Source organism: Aethalodelphis obliquidens, unplaced genomic scaffold, assembly GCF_003676395.1.
Source record: "Aethalodelphis obliquidens isolate GAN/ISIS:26980383/991018 unplaced genomic scaffold, ASM367639v1 scaffold99, whole genome shotgun sequence".
Lineage (NCBI taxonomy): Eukaryota > Metazoa > Chordata > Mammalia > Artiodactyla > Delphinidae > Aethalodelphis > Aethalodelphis obliquidens.
In genome coordinates, this window is record NW_020838043.1 from 2,047,816 (window position 1) to 2,069,244 (window position 21,429).

Sequence of the window (21,429 nt, forward strand, 5' to 3'; positions counted from 1 at the left end):
TTCTATAAATTAATAATGACCATGTTTTTATTTCCTTAGAAAATCATTGGTCTCTTTAAGGGACAGTGATGTGCCAGCTACCACCCCCCCACTCCTTGCCCACACATAACAGTCATGGCTAATTTAACAATCACTGGGCAACCAGTATTAATTGATTAGTGTCATATGACAAGGTGACCATACATCCCAATTTGCCCAGAACAGTACCTGTTGTCTTGGCTTAATTATTAACAGTGCCTCTTTCACTCTCATATAAGTGTCCTGGATTGGATGATGCCTAACTGTGCATAACTAATCTATTGTAATTAGCTCTGCTCAAAGATTGAGTATATTAGATTTTCACTCTCCACCATTTGAACTGAAAAATGAAATTAGATTCCTATGATTAATGGTGAAGGCTGAAACTGAAAATTCATGAAGTAGAGAGAAGTGGGAGGGTCATGATAGGCCATGAGTGAGTCAACATTATGAGTAATTCAAATTTATGAATAAGTAGGAACTCTGAAGTTGAGGAAAGATCTACAGAAGGGAGGGTGAGAAATTAGTTTGGAGGGGAGAGGAGAAGAGGCTCACAAAGAAAACCAACATGTTTTATGTGATGATGGAACCTTATAGTGAATACTCATGAGTTCCCAATGCCAAACCCATTTTCCTTGAGACTGAGTCTCATTTCAGTGCCAGTTCTTGGATTCCTATAAGGTCATTTCTTCCTTACTGATTATCTTAGTTTAAGTTTCCCCTGGAAGCAGACCTTAGGACAAGAATTTCAGTGAAGGTGATTTATTTGGGAAGTGGTCCCACGAAGCACTGGTTGTGGGATGCGGAACTGAGACAGAGAAGGGAAGAAAGCCAATACAGGCATTTTCACGAGCATATTACTGCTGTAGACAAGTGGGACTTATTCATGCTGGGGGCTCCCAGAAGACAGCATGAAGGACAATTCGGTTGTTCACTCAAGGGGAAATGAAGCAAAGATATTTATTCACCACACTCAGTCATCATTGGTAGATGGCTACTCCCAGGACTGATAATTCCTTGGCACTTCTGGCATGCTCCTTGCATGGGCTGGGCATGCTCCTGTGGCCAGAGGAAACTCTCAGGTAGATAATCCCACATGCTTGAAATAAGAACCATTAATGGGAACACTGAGTACCAGTGTTTCTGGTAGTCTGAATGTGTTTCTGTTTATCATTACAGAAATTGCCTAAGACAGTCTCCAATCATTTATTTATTTTATTCTTGTACTTCCAAAATATGAACTGAGCAGTATCTGCCATACTGTTAGATTTTATGAGTTTAATTGGGATAACGGAAATAAGTAGTACAGATCACTTTGTAGGGATATTTGACCCCACAATAGTGGCCTCTTAGTTTGTACAATATGTGAAAAATACTGATTTATTAGGATGAACAATAGTGATGTTTATCCTTTAAATATATATCTATTTATTCAGTGCTGATGAGAATAATTTTCTTTCTTTTTTAAACATTCTATTCCTGAACGTTTTTTCTCAAACACTCAGTGAAATCTGTCTACAAATAATAGTAGAAAATTGACTACCTTACATTACATTATTGTTTGTAACTAAAAAAATGTTAAGAAAAAATGGAGATTTAGATCCACAACTGGGGTGGCAGATTATGATCAGTTAAGCTACAAACCTAACACTGGACCACTAAATTCCACCCTTGGGGTCAGATGGCAAAAATTTTCCATCATTGAGGCCTGCCTTTATTCAGCCTTTCATTTTTCTTTAGCATACCATAACAGATTTCCTTATCAGTGTTAATAGGAATTCTATACAACATTCACTGTTATAGAATCAACTGAACTACAGCACACTTTATTATATAGAAATGTTCCACCTACATTCCTACCCTGCTATCTGCCAACGTGGCTTAGAAAAAATCTTGGTGTATAACAAGAGATGGTTAACTCTATGCATGAGTTTATTGGCAATGTGCTGGAGCCAGTGCCTTGAGATTCAATTTTGCACATCTTTCCCCCACTCTGTGTTCAGTAACATCATGTTAGTAGCATACAATTGACCATAGTGGGACCATTTACACCATGGGAATTAGAAAAACACCATGAGTCAGGCATCTTTTTTTTCTAATGGCTGGTTAAAAATTTACCAGCCTACCACTGGTTTTCCTTTCTCTTTCCTTTTCTTTTTTTTTTCCTCTAGCTTTGTTCAGATATTATTCATATATAACTTATGTAAGTTTAAGGTGTACAATATCATTATTTGCTACACATATATATTGTGAAGTGATTAGCACAATAAGCTTAGTTAACACGTCCATCATCTCACATAATTACCACTTTTGTAGTGATAACATTTAAGATCTACTCTATTAATAACATTCAAGTAGATAATAAAGTATTGTTGACTGTAGTTACCATACTGCACATTAGGTCCCCAGAACTTCTTCGACTCTTAGCTGAAAGTTTATATCATTTGACCAGCCCCTAGCAACCACCATTCTACTCTCTGTTTTTAAGAGTTTCACTTTTTTAGATTCCACATATAAGTGAGAACATACAGTATTTGTCTTTTTCTATCTGATTTATTTCATTTAGCATAACGTCCTCAAGATCCATACACGTTGTCACAAAAGGCAGGATTTCCTTCTTTTTTATGGCTGAATAATATTCCACTGTATATACATATAACCACATTTTCTTTTTTTTTAAACCCTTTTATTTTATATTGGAGTATAGTTGATTAACAATGTTGTGATAGTTTCAGGTGTAGAGCAAAGTGATTCAGTTATACATATACATGTATCTATTCTTTTTCAAATTCTTTTCCCATTTAGGTTGTTACATAATATTGAGCAGAGGTCCCTGTGCTATACAGTAGGTCCTTGTTGGTTACCCATTTTAAATATAGCAGTATAACCACATTTTCTTTATCCGTTTATCCATCAATGGAAACTTAGGTTGTTTCCATGTCTTATCTATTGTTAATAATGCTGCAATGAACATAGAGGTGCAGATATTTCTTCAGGATAGTAATTTCATTTCCATTGAATATATATCCAAAAGTGGGATTGCTGGATCATATGGTAGCTCTATTTTTTTCCAGTTTTATTGAGATATAATTGACATGCAGCGCAATGTAAATTTAAGGTGTACAGCATAATGGTTTGACTTACATATATTGTGAAATGATTACCACAATAAATTTACTTAACGTCAACCATTTCATATAGATACAAAAGAAGAAAAAAATGTTTGTTCCTTGTGATGAGAACTCTTGGGATTTACTCTCTTAACAACTTTCAAATACACCATGTGGCAGTGTTAACTATAGTCATCATATTGTACATTACATCCCTAGTACTTATTTATTTCACAACTGGAAGATTGTACATTTTCACCACCTTCATCCAATTCCCCATCCCTCCACCTTCTGCGTCTGGTAACTCCAAACCTGATCCCTTTTTCTGTGAGTTAGAAAAAAGAATTTTTTTTAATTATTAGGTTCCATGTATAAGTAAGATCATAGAGTATTTGTCTTTATCTTATTTCACTTAGCATAATGCCCTCAAGGTATATCCACATTATTGCAAGTGGCAGGATTTCCTTTTTTTTGGCTGAATAATATTCCATTGTAGTGTGTATACACACACACACACACAGTACAACTTCTTTATCCATTCATTCGTCAGTGGGCACTTAATTTGTTTCCATGTCTTGGCTATTGTAGATAACACTGCTATGAACATGTGGGTACAGATATCTTTTCAACATAGTGTTTTCAATTCCTTTAGATATATTCCCAGAATTGGGATTGCTGGATTATTTGGTAGTTCTTTTTTTCAGTTTTTTGAGGAGCCTCCATACTGTTTTCCATAGTGGCTGCACCAATGTACGTTCCTACCAAGCGTGCACAAGGGTTACCTTTTCTCTTCTTTCTCGCCAGTGCTTGTTATCTCTTGACTTTTTGATAATAGCCATCTAACAGGTATAAGGTGATATTTCATTGTGGTTTCGATTTGCATTTCCCTGACGATGAGTGAGGTTGAACACCTTTTTGTGTACCTGTGAGCCATCTGTATGTCTTCTTTGGAAAAATGTCTATTCAAGTCCTCTTCTCATTTTTTAATCAGATTATTTGTTTTTTGCTATTGAGTTCCTTGTATATTTTGGATATTAGCCCCGTATTAGATAGATAGTTTGCAAATATTTTCTCCCATTCCATAGGTTGCCTTATCATTTCGTTGATTGTTTCTTTCACTGTGAAGTAGCTTTTTATTTTGATGTAGTCCCACTTATTGATTTTCGCTATTGTTGCCTGTACTTTTGGTGTCATATAGAAAAAAATCATTGCCAATCAATGTCAAGGAGCTTTTTCCCTGTTTTCTTCTAGTGCTTTTACAGTTTCAGGTCTTACATTTAATGCTTTAATCCATTTCAACTTAATTTTTGTGAGTGGTATAAGATAGGGGTCATTGTATTCTTCAACTCTAGGGTTTCTGTTTGATTTGTTTTAAGATTTCTATTTCTTTGTTAAACTTCTCATTTTGTTCATGCATTGTTTTCCTAATTTCATTTAGTTGTTTATCTGTGTATTTTTGTAGTTCACTGAATTTCTTTAAGAGGATTTTTCTGAATTCTTTGTCAGATAGTTCATAGATCTCCAGTTTTTTAGGGTTAGTCATTGGAGTTTATTAGTTTCCTTTGGTGGGGTCATGTTTCCTTGATTATTCATGATCACTGAGGCCTTGTGTTGGTGTCCACACATTTGAAGTAGTCACTTCTTGCAATCTTTATAGACTGGCTTCGGCAGGCAAGCCCTTCACCCGTTAGCCCAGTCCGGAGATTCTATATGGGTTCTCTGGTAGTGTCCATGGGCAAGCTTGCTGCTGGAGTCCTTGGGTGGGCAGATCTGGTGCCTTGGGTGGGAAGACCTAGTGCTTGGATACATAGAGGCCATCCTGGTACCTGGGTCAGTGGGTGAGGGGCCTGGAGTTGGATTCACTAGTGTGGGCCTGACACTTGAGTCTCTGATGGATGAGCCTGGGACTTGGGTCGATGTGGGTGAACCTGGATCCTGGGTCTACAGGGGCCAACCAGGCACTGAGGACCACTGGGGCAGGCCAAGAATCTTGGTCTCTGGCGGTGAGTCTGATACTGAATCAGTCTCGGAGCCTGGTTTCACAGTAGCTGGCCTGGAGGCTGGGACCACAGGGGTGAGCTGGGAACCTGGGTCCACAGGAGACAGTCTGGACTGGTGCAGAGTCCAGCCTGGTGCTGGGGTTGGATAAAAGCCTGGATCTGTAGTAGTCGGCTTGATGCTGAGACTAGCTGGGAGACCTAGTGTGTGGGTGTCCACCTGGAGCCTGTGTTTATGGGGGTTGATTGGGAGTCTGGGGCCACAGGAGCCACCTGGGCCTTGGGAGCCAGCTGGCACTGGGATGTGCCCAGAGCCTTGGTTCATGGGAGCTCTCTGGGAACCTGGTGCCATAAGAGATGGCTGGTGCTAGGGTGGACTGGGAGCCTGGGTTTGTGGGAGACCTCTGGGAGTCTGGTATCAAAGGAGCTGCCTGGGTTTGCTGCAGCCAGCAGGCACTTGGGTGGGTCAAGGACCTAAGTTCCTGGGAGTTCACAGGGAGCCACCTAACATTGTGGGAATTGGCCTGTTGCTGAGATGGGCTGGTGCTGGCATCTACGGTGAAATTGGGCACTCACTTGACTTTCCTTCTCTCATGGGGAGGGTGTCTCTCTCCATGCTGGACTGCCTGGGCTTGGGGGAGAGGTGATGGGGTAATGTGAATATATCTGTCCTTTCTTCTTCAGTGCGTCTTTTCTTATTTCTAGTTTCACCCAGGTGCTGTAAACACTCACCTGGAATCCTTAGCTCTTGTGAAGGTATTTTCCTATCTGGATGTTTTTCTAATTGTTGTTTCTGGGAGGGGATATGCACTAGAAATTCATCACTCCCTCTCTCTCTGAGAGTCCTTTTCAAAAATTCAGCATATCACAGAATCATGGAGTTGAAAAAGCTCTTAGGAATTATCTAGTGCAGCCTCTGTCTAGTGCAAAGATTTGTTTTACATCAATAGATGGACATCCCTTTTTGGCTTTAAGTAGCTAAAAATATTTCAGTGGAGTATTCTTTTCTGAGCAGGAGATAAGTTGGAATTTATTTCAAGTGACATACTTTGGTTAGGGATGAGATTTATGAAACTCCAAGTCAAGCTATTAAAATGCATTAATATGTTCATCCAATTTTGATCATTTTTTGACCCCAACATAGTTTATTATTTTCACCTAATTCAGAAAATAATATGAATGTGGACATAAATATGATTTAAATAAGTAGCCACTTGTCTTCTGAATAGGATGGTTGAAATCTATTATTAAAATAATGGAACTTTAGGAATAATTAACCATTTAAAATCAAAGCTCTCTTTAGAATTAATTTTCCTACATGATGAGCTAACAGCTACAACCATTTAAATAAACAAAGCCATTTAACCGATATAACAAAATAAAATATGCTTGCAGTAGATGTTTATAAGCTAAAGCAGTTCCAGTGATTGATTAAGGCTTTTCAAGTTAAAAAAAAAGGAAACTCTTTTCCTGAATCTCAGCTGTTGGGTTTTCTTCCCGCAGGTGTTCACTGAAAATATGGTTCACCTTTCTAAAAAAATCATGGTAGGCGGAGCTTCAAGATGGCGGAAGAGTAAGACGTGGAGATAACCTTCCTCCCTACAAATACATCAGAAATACATTTACGTATGGAACAACTCCTACAGAACACCTACTGAACGCTGGTAGAAGACCTCAGACCTCCCAAAAGGTAAGAAACTCCCCACGTACCTGGGTAGGGCAAAAGAAAAAAGAAAAAACAGAGTCAAAGGAATAGGGACGGGACCTGCACCAGTGGGAGGGAGCTGTGGAGGAGGAAAGGTCTCCACACACTAGAAGCCCCTTCGCGGGCGGAGACTGCGGGTGGCGGAAGGGGAAGCTTCGGAGTCGCGGGGGAGAGCACAGCAACAGGGGTGCGGAGGGCAAAGCGGAGAGATTCCCTGACAGAGGATCGGTGCCGACCAGCACTCACCAGCCCGAGAAGCTTGTCTGCTCACCCGCCGGGGCAGGCGGGGCTGCGAGCTGAGGCTCGGGCTTCAGTCAGAGCGCAGGGAGAGGACTGGGGTAGGCGGCGTGACCACAGCCTGCAGGCGGTTAGTGCGCCACAGCTAGCCGGGAGGGAGTCCGGCAAAAAGTCTGGAGCTGCCGAAGAGGCCAGAGACTTTTTCTTGCCTCTTTGTTTCCTGGTGCGTGAGGAGAGGAGATTAAGAGCGCCGCTTAAAGGAGCTCCAGAGACGGGCGCGAGCCGCGGCTAACAGCGCGGACCCCGGAGATGGGCATGAGACGCTAAGGCTGCTGCTGCCGCCACCAAGAAGCCTGTGTGCGAGCACAGGTCCTATCCACACCCCCCTTCTGGGGAGACTGTGCAGCCCGCCACTACCAGGGTCCCGGGTTCCAGGGACAGCTTCCCCAGGAAAACACACGGCGCGCCTCAAGCTGGTGCGACGTCACGCCGGCCTCTGCCTCCACAGGCTTGCCCCGCACTCTGTACCCGTCCCCTCTCCTCACCCCGGCCTGAGTGAGCCAGAGTCCCTGAAGCAGCTGCTCCTTTAACCCCGTCCTGTCTGAGCAAAGAACAGACGCCCTCAGGCAACCTACACGCAGAGGTGGGTCCAAATGCAAAGCTGAGCCCCAGGAGCTGTGCAAACAAAGAAGAGAAAGGGAAACCTCTCCCAGCAGCCTCAGGAGCAGCGGATTAAATCTCCACAATCAATTTGATGTACCCTGCATCTGTGGAATACCTGAATAGACAACGAATCATCCCAAATTGAGTAGGTGGGCTTTGGGAGCAACGATATACATATTTTTTTCCCTTTTTCTTTTTTTGTGAGTGTATATGTATATGCTTCTGTGGGAGATTTTGTCTGTATAGCTTTGCTTTTACCATTTGTCCTAGGGTTCTGTCTGTCCGTTTTCTGGTTGTTTTTTTTTTTGTATAGATTTTAGCACTTGTTATCATTGGTGGTTTTGTTTTTTGGTTTGGTTGCTCTCTTCTTTTTTTTTATTACTTGAAAAAAATTTTTTTCATAATTATTCTTTATTTTAATAACTTTTTATTTTATTTTACTTTATTTTATCTTCTTTTTTCTTTCTTTATTTCTCCCTTTTATTCTGAGCCGTGTGGAGGACAGGCTCTTGGTGCTCCAGCCAGGTGTCAGGGCTGTGCCTCTGAGGTGGGTGAGACAAGTTCAGGACACTGGTCCACAAAAGACCTTCCAGCTCCACGTGATATCAAACAGTGAAATTCTCCCAGAGATCTCCATCTCAACACCAAGACCCAGCTGCACTCAACGACCAGCAAGCTACAGTGCTGGACACCCTATGCCAAAAAACTAGCAAGACGGGAACACAGCCCTGTCCATTAGCAGAGAGGCTGCCTAAAATCATAATAAGGCCACAGACACCCCAAAACTCACCAGCAGACATGGACTTGCCCACCAGAAAGGCAAGATCCATCCACATCCACCAGAACACAGGTACTAGTACCCTCCACCAGGAAGCCTACACAACCCACTGAACCAACCTTAGCCACTGGGGACAGACACCAAAAACAACAGGAACTACAAACCTGCAGCCTGCAAAAAGGAGAACCCAAACACAGTAAGTTAAACAAAATGAGAAGACAGAGAAACACACAGCAGATGAAGGAGCAAGGCAAAAACCCACCAGACCTAACAAATGAAGAGGAAATAGGCAGTCTACCTGAAAAAGAATTCAGAATAATGAGAGTAAAGGTGATCCAAAATCTTGGAAATAGAATGGAGAAAATACAAGAAACATTTAACAAGGACCTAGAAGAACTAAAGAGAAAACAGGCAATGATGAACAACACAATAAATCAAATTAAAAATTCTCTAGAAGGTATCAATAGCAGAATAACTGAGGCAGAAGAATGAATAAGTGACCTGGAAGATAAAATATGGGAAAAACTACTGCAGAGCATAATAAAGAAAAAATAATGAAAAGAATTGAGGACAGTCTCAGAGACCTCTGGGACAACATTAAATGCACCAACATTCGCACCAATATTCCATGCAAATGGAAAGCAGAAGAAAGCTGGAGTAGCAATTCTCATATCAGACAAAATAGACTTTAAAACAAAGACTATTACAAGATACAAAGAAGGACACTACATAATGATCAAGGGATCAATCCAAGAAGAAGATATAACAGTTGTAAATATTTATGCACCCAACAGAGGGGCACCTCAATACATAAGGCAAATACAGCCATTAAAGGGGAAATCGACAGTAACACAATCATAGTAGGGGAATTTAACACCCCACTTTCACCAACGGACAGATGATCCAAAATGAAAATAAATAAGGAAACACAAGCTTTAAATGATACATTAAACAAGATGGACTTAATTGATATTTATAGGACATTCCATCCAAAAAGAACAGAATACACATTCTTTTCAAGTGCTCATGGAACATTCTCCAGGATAGATCATATCTTGGGTCACAAATCAAACCTTGGTAAGTTTAAGAAAATTGAAATCATATCAAGTATCTTTTCCGACCACAATGCTGTGAGACTAGATATCAATTACAGGAAAAAATCTGTTTAAAATACAAACTTATGGAGGCTAAACAATACACTACTTAATAACCAAGAAATCACTGAAGAAATCAAAGAGGAAATCAAAAAATACCCAGAAACAAATGACAATGAAAACACAATCATCCAAAACCTATGGGATTCAGCGGAAGCAGTTCTAAGAGGGAAGTTTATAGCAATACAATCCTACCTTAAGAAACAGGAAACATCTCAAATAAACAACCTAATCTTGCACCTAAAGCAATTAGAGAAAGAAGAACAAAAAAAACCCGAAGTTAGCAGAAGGAAAGAAATCATAAAGATCACATCAGAAATAAATGAAAAAGAAATGAAGGAAATGATAGCACAGACCAATAAAACTAAAAGCTGGTTCTTTGAAAAGATAAACTAAATTGGTAAACCATTAGCCAGACTCATCAAGAAAAAAGGGAGAAGACTCAAATCAATAGAATTAGAAATGAAAAAGGAGAAGTAACAAATGACACTGCAGAAATACAAAGGATCATGAGAGATTACTACAAGCAACTCTATGCCAATAAAATGGACAACCTGGAAGAAATGGACAAATCTTTAGAAATACACAACCTTCTGAGACTGAACCAGGAAGAAATAGAAAATATGAATAGACCAATCACAGGCACTGAAATTGAAACTGTGATTAAAAATCTTCCAACAAACAAAAGCCTAGGACCAGATGGCTTCACAGGTGAATTCTATCAAACATTTAGAGAAGAGCTAACACCTATCCTTCTCAAACTCTTCCAAAATATAGCAGAGGGAGGGACACTCCCAAACTTATTCTATGAGGCCACCATCCCCCTGATACCAAAACCAGACCCAGATGTCACAAAGAAAGAAAACTACAGGCCAATATCACTGATGAACATAGATGCAAAAATCCTCAACAAAATACTAGCAAACAGAATCCAGCAGAACATTAAAAGCATCACACACCATGATCAAGTGGGGTTTATCCCAGGAATGCAAGGATTCTTCAATATACGCAAATCAATCAATGTGATACACCATATTAAGAAATTTAAAGAGAAAAACCATATGATCATCTCAATAGATGCAGAGAAAGGTTTCAAAAAAATTCAACACCCATTTACGATAAAAACTCTCCAGAAAGTAGACATAGAGGGAACTTTCCTCCACATAATAAAGGCCATATATGACAAACCCACAGCCAACATCATCGTCAATGGTGAAAAACTGAAACCGTTTCCACTAAGATCAGGAACAAGACAAGGTTGCACACTCTCACCGCTATTATTATTATAGTTTTGGAAGTTTTAGACACAGCAATCAGAGAAGAAAAAGAACTAAAAGGAATCCAAACTGGAAAGGAAGAGTAAAGCTGTCACTGTTTGCAGATGAAATGATACTATACATAGAGAATCCTAAAGATGCTACCAGAAAACTACTAGAGCTAATCAATGAATTTGGTAAAGTAGCAGGATACAAAATTAATGCACAGAAATCTCTTGCATTCCTGTACTCTAATGATGAAAAATCTGAAAGAGAAATTTAGGAAACGCTCCCATTTACCACTGCAACAAAAGGAATAAACCCACCTAAGGAGCCCAAAGACCTGTATGCAGAAAATTATAAGACACTGATGAAAGAAATTAAAGATGATACAAATAGATGGAGAGATATACCATGTTCTTGGATTGGAAGAACCCACATTGTGAAAATGACTCTACTACCCAAAGTGATCTACAGATTCAATGCAATCCCTATCAAACTACCAATGGCATTTTTCACAGAACTAGAATAAAAAATTTTGCAATTTGTATGGAAACACAAAAGACCCCGAATAGCCAAAGCAATCTTGAAGAAGAAAAACGGAGCTGGAGGAATCAGGCTCCCTGACTTCAGACTATATTACAAACATACAGTAACCAAGACAGTATGGTACTGGCACGAAAACAGAAATACAGATCGATGGAACAGGATAGAAAGCCCAGAGATAAACCCACACACATATAGTCACCTTATCTTTGATAAAGGAGGCAAGAATATACAGTGGAGAAAAGACAGCCTCTTCAATAAGTGGTGCTGGGAAAACTGGACAGCTACATGTAAAAGAATGAATTTAGAACACAATACACAAAAATAAACTCAAAATGGATTAAAGACCTAGATGTAAGGCCAGACACTATCAAATTCTTAGAGGAAGACATGGGCAGAACACTCTATGACATAAATCACAGCAAGATCCTTTTTGACCCACCTCCTAGAGAAATGGAAATAAAAACAAAAATAAACAAATGGGACCTAATGAAACTTAAAACTTTTTGCACAGCAAAGGAAACCATAAACAAGATGAAAAGCAACCCTCAGTTTGGGGGGAAAATATTTGCAAATGAAGCAACTGACAAAGGATTAATCTCCAAAGTTTGTAAGCAGCTCATGCAGCTCAATATCAAAAAACCAAACAACCCAATCCAAAAATGGGCAGAAGCCCTAAGTAGACATTTCTCCAAAGAAGATATACAGGTTGCCAACAAACACATGAAAGAATGCTCAACATCATTTATCATTGGAGAAATGAAAATCAAAACTACAATGAGATATCATCTCACACTGTTCAGAGTGGCCATCATCAATAAATCTAGAAACAATAAATGCTGGAGAGGGTGTGGAGAAAAGGGAACCCTCTTGCACTGTTGGTGGGAATGTAAATTGATACAGCCACTATGGAGAACAGTATGGAGGTTCCTTAAAAACTAAAAATAGAGCTGCCATATGACCCAGCAATCCCACTACTAGGCATATACCCTGAGAAAACCATAATTCAAAAAGAGTCATGTACCAAAATGTTCATTGCAGCTCTATATACAATAGCCAGGACATGGAAGCAACCTAAGTGTCCATCAACAGATGAATGGATAAAGAAGATGTGGCACATATATACTATGGAATATTACTCAGCCATAAAAAGAAATGAAAATGAGTTATTTGAAGTGAGGTGTATTGACCTAGAGTCTGTCATACAGAGTGAAGTAAGTCAGAAAGAGAAAAACAAATACTGTATGTTAACCCATATATATGGAATCTAAAAAAAAAAAAAAAAAAGTCATGGTGAACCTAGGGGTAAGACGGGAATAAAGACACAGACCTACTAGAGAATGGACTTGAGGATATGGGGAGGGGTAAGGGTAAGCTGGGACAAAGTGAGTGGCATGGACATATATACACTACCAAACATAAAATAGATAGCTAGTGGGAAGCAGCCACGTAGCACAGGGAGATCAGCTCATTGCTCTGTTACCATCTAGAGGGGTGGGATAGGGAGGGTTGGAGGGAGGGAGACACAAGAGGAAAGAGATATGGGGACACATGTATATGTATAACTGATTCACTTTGTTATAAAGCATAAACTAACACACCATTGTAAAGCAATTATACTCCAATAGGGATGTTAAAAAAAATAGAATGGAAAGTGAAAAAAAATTATGGTAAAACATACATAAGATAAAATTTACCATATTTACCATTTTTAAGTGTATACTTCAGTAATATTAAGTACATTCACACTGTTTTGCAGCCATCAACACCATCCATCCAAAGAACTCTTTCTATCTTGCAAAACAGAAACTCTGTACCCCTTAAACAGTAACTGCCCATCACCCTCCCCCAGCCCCTGGCAACTACCATTCTCCTTTCTGTCTCTATGAGCTTGACTATTCTAGGTACCTCATATACTAGAATCATACACTGTTTGTCCTTTTGTGACTGGCTTATTTGAAAATGTACTTCTTAACTTTTCCTTCTGAATTCAGTAAAATTGGTGCAGGGTGTCAGGTGCTGCTGCTTTCCGCTGAACTCAAGCTCTGGTGAAAGTACATGTATATCTAATGCATAGAAGGCTCACTGATGGCTAGAAAACAACACCACATATTTCACCTCCTGGCAAAAAAAAAGTCATTTCATTGTCCTTGCAAGAAGATTCACAGAAGGCCCATCCAGGTGATTTATATAAAAATAACAGTTCCCTCCAGCTACCTAACCTAGATTTTAAATTATGTAAAATTAGTTACTTGGAAGAAAAAAGCTGAATAAACTCATTCTAGGGTGTGGCAATATTGTTACCCTGTTTTTTTTCAGGGGTAGGTCCATCCTGCAAAAGATTCATGAGCAAATTTTGAGTGTTTTCTACAAATTGAGGCCATCTCATTCCCCTGCCAGTGATTGGTTTGGAGGGAGGTGTGAGCCGAAGTTCTGGCCAGTGACTGAAGAGAGGTCAGCCAGAGGGCTTCTAGGAAAGGGTATCTTGCTCTTAAAAAAGATTCACCCAGGAAGTAGCAGTTCTTTTCCTTTTGCAGGACATTTTCACACCTGTATGTGATCCATTTTGTAAGTGTGAAGAATGCAAGGCTGAGGTACCAAGCTACCATGCTGAGGATGGCAGAACAGAAAGAAAGAAACCTAGGGGACTGTATGGTTTTTGTGAGCCACTGGATTAACTAACCCTGGAACAACCCCACCTCAGGACTTCAGGTAATGTGAGAAAGCATTATTTCCTTATCGTTTAAGCCAGTTGAGATGGACTTGTATATTACTTGCAGACACTTTACTGATAAAGATAGATCACATGATGCCACAGAGTGGTTTCCCTTGGAAGCAGATTCTGAGATGGAGTTTACTTTGCAGGAGATTTCTTAAGCAGTGTCTTATGGAAGGGAGTGCAAAAAAGCAGAACTAGGCAGGCAACGTGAAGCTGTGAGGTAGGCAATGACAGCCATGGGTGACCTCATCGAGAGGTTCTACTTGGGCTTAGATAGCCAGGCCTTATACCCCTATCTCCATTAGTCATGGAAATGCATCCCTCCTCAGAAGGCCGTGAGCTGGGATCTAGAGGCTTTCAGCAACTAAGGCAATCCCTGAGGGGGCAATTGAAAGCATATTGCACTCTCACCGTCTGGGGCAACAAATTCTTCATTGAAGAATGATAATCTCTAGGTCCATCCATGTTGCTGCAAATGGCATTATTTCATTCCTTTATTTTTTGGCTGAGTAACATTCTCTCTCCCTCCCTCTCTCTCTCTCTCTCTCTCTCTCTCTATATATATATATATATATATATATACACACACACATATATATACATATATATACACATATATATGTGTGTATATATATGTGTATATATATGTGTATATATATGTATATATATATGTATACGCGCCACATGTTTATCCATTCATCTGTCGATGGACGTTTAGGTTGCTTCCATGGCTTCACTATTGTAAATAGTGCTTCAGTGAACACTGGGGTACATGTATCTTTTCGAATTAGAGTTTTCGTCTCTCTTGGATATACGCCCAGGAGTGGGATTGCTGGATCATACGGTAACTTTATTTTGAGTTTTTTAAGGAACCTCCATACTGTTCTCCATAATGGTTGTACCAATTTACATTCCCACCAACAGTGTAGGAGGGTTCCCTTTTCTCCACACCCTCTCCAACATTTCTTATTTGTAGACTTTTTAATGATTGCCATTCTGACCAGTGTGAGGTGGTACCTCATTGTAGTTTTGCTTTGCATTTCTCTAATAATTAGCGACGTTGAGCATCTTTTTATGTTACTGTTGGCCATCTGTATGTTTTCTTTGGAGAAATGGCTTTTTGAATCTTCTGCCCATTTTTTAATTGGGTTGTTTGTTTTTTTGATATTGAGCTGTGTGAGCTGTTTGTATGTTTTGGAGATTAATCCCTTGTCAGTTTCATCATTTACAAATATTTTCTCCCATTTCATTTTGTTTATGGGTTCCTTTGCTGGGAAAAAGCTTATAAGTTTGATTAGGTCCCATTTGTTTATTTTTACTTTTGTTTCCATTATTCTAGGAGATGGATCCAAAAAGATATTGCAGCAATTTATGTCAAAGAGTGTTCTGCCTATGTTTTACTCTAGGAGTTTTGTAGTGTCTGGTCTTACATATAGGTCTTTAATCCACTTTGAGTTTATTTTTGCATATGATGTTAGAGAACGTTCTAATTTCATTCTTTTACATGTAGTTGTGCAGTTTTCCTAGCACCACTTATTTGAAGAGATTGTCTTTTCTCCATTGTATATTCTTGCATCCTTTATCAAAGATAAGGTGACCATATGTGCGTGGCTTTATCTCTGGGCTTTCTATCCTGTTCCATTGATCTATGTATCTGTTTTTGTGCCAGTACCGTACTGTCTTGATTACTGTAGCTTTGTAGTATAGTCCAGAGTCAGGGAGCATGATTCCTCCAGCTCCATTTTTCTTTCTCAAGCTTGTTTTGGCTATTCTGGGTCTTTTGTGTTTCCATACAAATTAAAAATTTTTTTGCTCTAGTTCTGTGGAAAATGCCATTGGTAATATGAAAGGGATTGCATTGAATCTGTAGATTGACTTGAGTAGTATAATCATTTTAACAAAATTGATTTTTCCAACCCAAGAACACAGTATATCTCTCCATCTATTTGTGTCATCTTCAGTTTCTTTCATCAGCATCTTATAGTTTTTGGAGTACAGGTCTTTTGCCTCCTTAGGTAGGTTTATTCCTACTATGTCATCTTTTTCTCCTCTTGATTTTTAGTCACAGATGCTCTCTGAAGCATCATTCTTGGCACCAACTTGATTCTTTCATCAATATTTTACTTACTGAATGTGCCCTGCTCCTGACTCTCATTCTCCTCCAAGGCTCCCAAATTCTCAGATGAGTTCCAGCCCTGGTCTTCAGACCAAACACCAGCCCTTTGTCTTCACAGACCTCCTAGACACATTTGCAGGTCCTAACCACTTCCAACTTAATATAATCTAGAAATAACTAGTTTTCATTCATTGTGAAACAAGCTCATCTTCCCAACTTCCTGGGTCTATAAATTCTATCATTTCTCAGTCACCCTCATTCAAAATTTTAGAGTCACATTTGGATGCTGAATGTGAGGGATGGGAGAGATATTAATTCACCTAATTTGACTGGTTAGTCTTTAGAATCGCTTTTGTTTTTTGCTCTCTTTTTCTGGACACTTGCTTTTATTTTGATAACATTCTAAATATTACCTCTGTGATAATAGTTAGCAAACTGCATTTTAATTACTGTATTTATTTTTTACTTTCTTTTTCTAATAGATTGAAAGTTCCTTGAAAGCAGGAACTGTATCATTCTTTGAATTCCCCATGTTTAGAACATGCTTACCATTGTTGATATAAATAAAAATACACAACGTAAGAGTTGTGAGTTTAGGTTTTATTCAGGGGCCTAACTGAGGACTATAGTCTGGGAGACAGCCTCTCAGTTGCTCTGAGAGAACTCCTCCAAAGAAGTAGGGGCAAAACCTGCTTATAAATGATATTTGGCCACAGAATATGTTCAGTCAGGCATACATCTCAGTAAAAGAGTACTGCTAGTCACGAAGAACAGGTATCTCAAGTTAATGATTTTAGTGTTTTCTGTGCATTGGAAGATGCAAGAATCTGGGGTCATTAAAATTCTTCTTGAGATATATATATATTTAACTCACTAAGGGGCCTGTTTTTCTAAAGCACAGAGTGCCTCATCCTGTTTTTCATCCTGAATTTCATCCTGTTGGTCAACAACTGCAGTGGCTAATGACTTAATCCTTGTAGAATTGGGTGGTGAACAATGCTCTTTTTTCTTCTTGGTTTATACCATATAATAGGTACTAAATAAGTGTTTTTGGAACAAATGTATAACTCATCCAAGACTTCATCATTTCTGCATTAGTGGCCTCTTTGTAGCCTCTGTAGATATTTTGGGTGTCTGACATCACATCCCCTCCATTCTCCTCTTATTTCAGGTGCAGCTGTTCTAGACAGTTAGTGTAGGATCAGACTACTGCCGACACAGCCCACCACAGGTGCCCTAAACTGCTCCAAGCCTTACCACATCCAACTTTCTCTGAAGCTTTTGGAAACTGCTCATCCCAAGGGGGTATGCATCCCAGATGTGTAGGGGAGTTAAGACCTCAGTAGGGGTAGAAAAAACTTTTTCCTCTACCCTCTTAGTTTAGTGTCTGGGGCCTGCAAACTAAATTGAAAAAGACAGATTGATAGGAGAAAAGACATATAAATTTTATTTGATGTTAATATTTTTACATAGTATGGGGGTCTCAGAAAATGAAGTAAAAACCCCAAAGAGACACTCGGTCCTGGAGGCTTATATACCATTTTAGCAAAGGGCAACATATTTTTGAAAAAGTGGTAAGACAAAAAAAAGGGTGTGTGTGAACTTCTAGGGGTAGTAAATTGTGGGAAGATAAATATATGGGGGAAACTAATGGAAGGTAAGGGTTATTTAGTAAGGTTTATTATACAGATTCCTCTTGGTGTTGTTTCTGAGATTATAAGAGTCTCGAGTCATCTCCAGTGATTAAGAGTAGTTCTGCCCCTCTTGTTACGAGAGAAGTGGGGGGAACTCCTTCACAAAGGGAAATTTATGCCCTTCTTTTAGGGTAGAGAGCTTTTTTCTGTGTCTGCTGATTTTCAGTTGCCTTTACTGAAAATAATCCTTATGCCAAAGTGGAATATTTTGGGGTGATATATTCTGATCCCTCTCATCCTCCAGGGGAAACCCTTAATCAATAGGGGTCTGGGAGCTAGTGAGTGAATACCCTAGCCTCCCTCCTAAGAGGAATTGTATAGGCTTTTCATTGAAACCAGTGAAATCCAGACCCCACTGCCTACAACAATGACTTATGCACCCTTAGAGTGGCTCTCACTTTCCTCTATTCCTCACCAAATTTCCTGGCCTCACCTCCCATATAAATTACTGCCCTTAAATCTCCTTTTAGGCTCTCTTTTTAGGGGAACCCAAACCAGAGTGGTCTCCTTGCTTCCACTACTTCATGATCCCCATATATCCACAATAGTCTTGAACCATTACTTTCAGACGTCACTTGCTACCCTACACAGAAATCTCTCAATTATTAGGTTTGCCTGATTTAGTAAAAGAAAAAAAACAAAAATACCCAATAAAATTTAAATTTCACATAAACAACAGATAATTTGTTAGCTCAAGTATGTCTTGTGCAATATTTGGGACATATTTATACTAAGAATTTATCTGTTGTTTATCTGAAATTCAAATTCGACTGGACATCCTGTATTTTATTTGAAAATTCTACCAATTGTACTCTGTTTTTAAAAAGCCATCTAAACTCACATCTTGTCATTTATGAGTCTCCATAATTTGGCCCCCATTCCACCAAGAGAATTCACTCTTTCCAAATGCAAGCTCTCCCTTCCAACTAGAATTGAGAGCAAGAGGACTTAATCATCATTACCATTATTGTAATTCCTTTGCTTCTCTGAAGTGCTTCACTGTTTTCAAAGTACTTGCCTATACATTATCATCTTAGTTTCTTTCAACACCTCTGTGATATAGCTTGGGCAGGAATTTTAAATTTAAATTTAGAATTTGTGAAAACTGAACAAGAGTTATGCACTTGCCTGAGATCAATGGGTGGGCAGTAGAGATGGAAGCTCAAACCCAGGCTGTCATCTCCAAGTGAAGCGTCTCTTCTGTGATATCAAGTTGCTTCCTATTCCTTTATTTTACCAAGTCGGAAACTGAGGCACCTAGAAGTTAAATGAATGAAGCACATTACAGTCCTAGTTCTCCATTATTTGTTTGATCACTGGCAAGTCATTTACTATGGATGAAACTTCATGTCCTCATCTATAATATGATGCTCTCAGATTAGAAAACCTCTATTTTCTGTGGTTTCTAACTCTCTATAGTTTGCCCAGGTTCATGCAGCTAAACAATTGAGAACTGAGATTAGAGCACGGCCCACTGAGAGCTCGTCAAAGACAGTCTCTTAGACAGCTCTGCCCTTCTTTACATATTTTTCCTTCAAATTATATACTTGTCCAGCCTTCATAAGGAACTGAAGTGTTTAATATTATTTGTTCTTATGAAAAAATGTTCTGTTCTCTGCACTTGAATTTAAATGTGGGCAATTTGTTTTGTACTCTAAGGGAAGCCACACTAAATTAAGTTGCTGTTGGTTCTTGATTAATTTGGCTTTTTTCACCTTTTCTCTAGGAAAAAATTGATTCTTTGTCCAGGGTTAAGCAAAGAAAAATTATCTGATAGTCAAATATTCATTATAAATTGTGCTTATTGATCTTATTTTTAAATAAATTTTAAAATAAATTATCAAAGAACATGACCTATTTTCCTTTCCCCAGGCTAAATGAGAGAATGCTTTCTTAGAACTTAGAAAAAAAATCTTTGTAATAGCAAAGGGAAGGAAATTCTGTAACATAGTTTTGTTTCCACCATGAATTTGGTTATCACCATAAACTTTCCTACATCCTCCTAACTTCCTATCAGAGAGGTAATGAGAAAACATTCGAAGAGGATTAGGTTTGAACCCAGACATATATGGGTTCAGTTGTAGCACCACCACCTGTGTGGCCTTGGGCAAGTTACTGTACCCCTAGGAACCTTAATGTCGTCTTCCTCATGAGGTTGTATTAAGGCTCAAACGAGACGTTATGACTGTCCATGGTGAAAGGAGAGAATCTGTGTGCTGTGCTCCCTAGATACCTCATTAGTGTGAATTCATTCATGGGTATTGGTAACTAATGATATTTTAATTATGGAATAAGGCTTTTAGTGAAGAGATAAGTGACAGGGCATTCCCTGGTTATTTTGGGGGACTGTCATCCTTCTCTTGGTGTTGAGTGCTTCCTACCCCTGCATGTGGAAAAGCGTAGCCTTTAGTTGGCCAGTTGCTCCACACTTGCAAACAGATTTGACACATAGTAGAAAATATATCATATATAGAAGTGCAATTCACAGAAGACAATATCTTTTCCCATCTTCATTGTCTCTCAGTTCTTTGGTATCACCCTCTTCTGGATGCTGTGCTTGCTGCTTCCTAACGTAGGTGCTCTGCTCACTAACATAGGTACTGCTCTCTGCTCACTAACATAGGTACTGCTGGGCTGCCTCTTAGAGGGATCCCTGTTATGATTCTTCCAGGCGTTCCAGGTGCCCTTCCCCAGTGAACCTTCCTTTCCTTCACAGGGTGTCACCATTTTCCTTTCCTCTTTCCCCTGAAGATCAATGAAAATAACCAAGAAAAAGATATACCCACTTCACTGTGAACAAACATGCCACTTTCCAGGAAAATAAAATTATACCCTTGTCTCCCCTGGAGTGTGTTTTCTCAGTTTCATTTTATGACCAAGCATCTCACAGTCCCCCTCAACCCCTATGGCAATGTTTTACTCTAGATAAAGATGTGTTCCTCTATACAAGAACCAGAGTCATTCCTGGCAAACAGAGACATCCAATCGTCACTGTGAGCTAAATGCCTCATCTTTCCTTTGAATCCAGATCTATAAGTCACAGTAATGTCTTTGCCAAGCGATTATTCAACCCCTATTTGAACATCTCTTATTCCCTTCTCTGGTTACTCATAAGAGACATTTGATTAATATTGTCGATAGCTGTTTGGTGAGTGGACTGACTGAACTAATATGTTGTCCAAGGGCAGCTTCCTCTTGTACCAAATGACTTGTACTGTTCTTTGTTCCGCTGTATTATAGTCTGTGATACCTGGAGAATACTATCCCTGTGACCCCCTTACGCACAGGAACCTCTTGGCCTGTGTGTGAGTATGCATGCGTATACAAACAAACAAACAAAGGTGAACCTCGAAGAATACCATGAGTAAAACAAGAAATCTTTGGGGGAACATCTTCCCACTTTATATATATATATATATATATATATATATATATA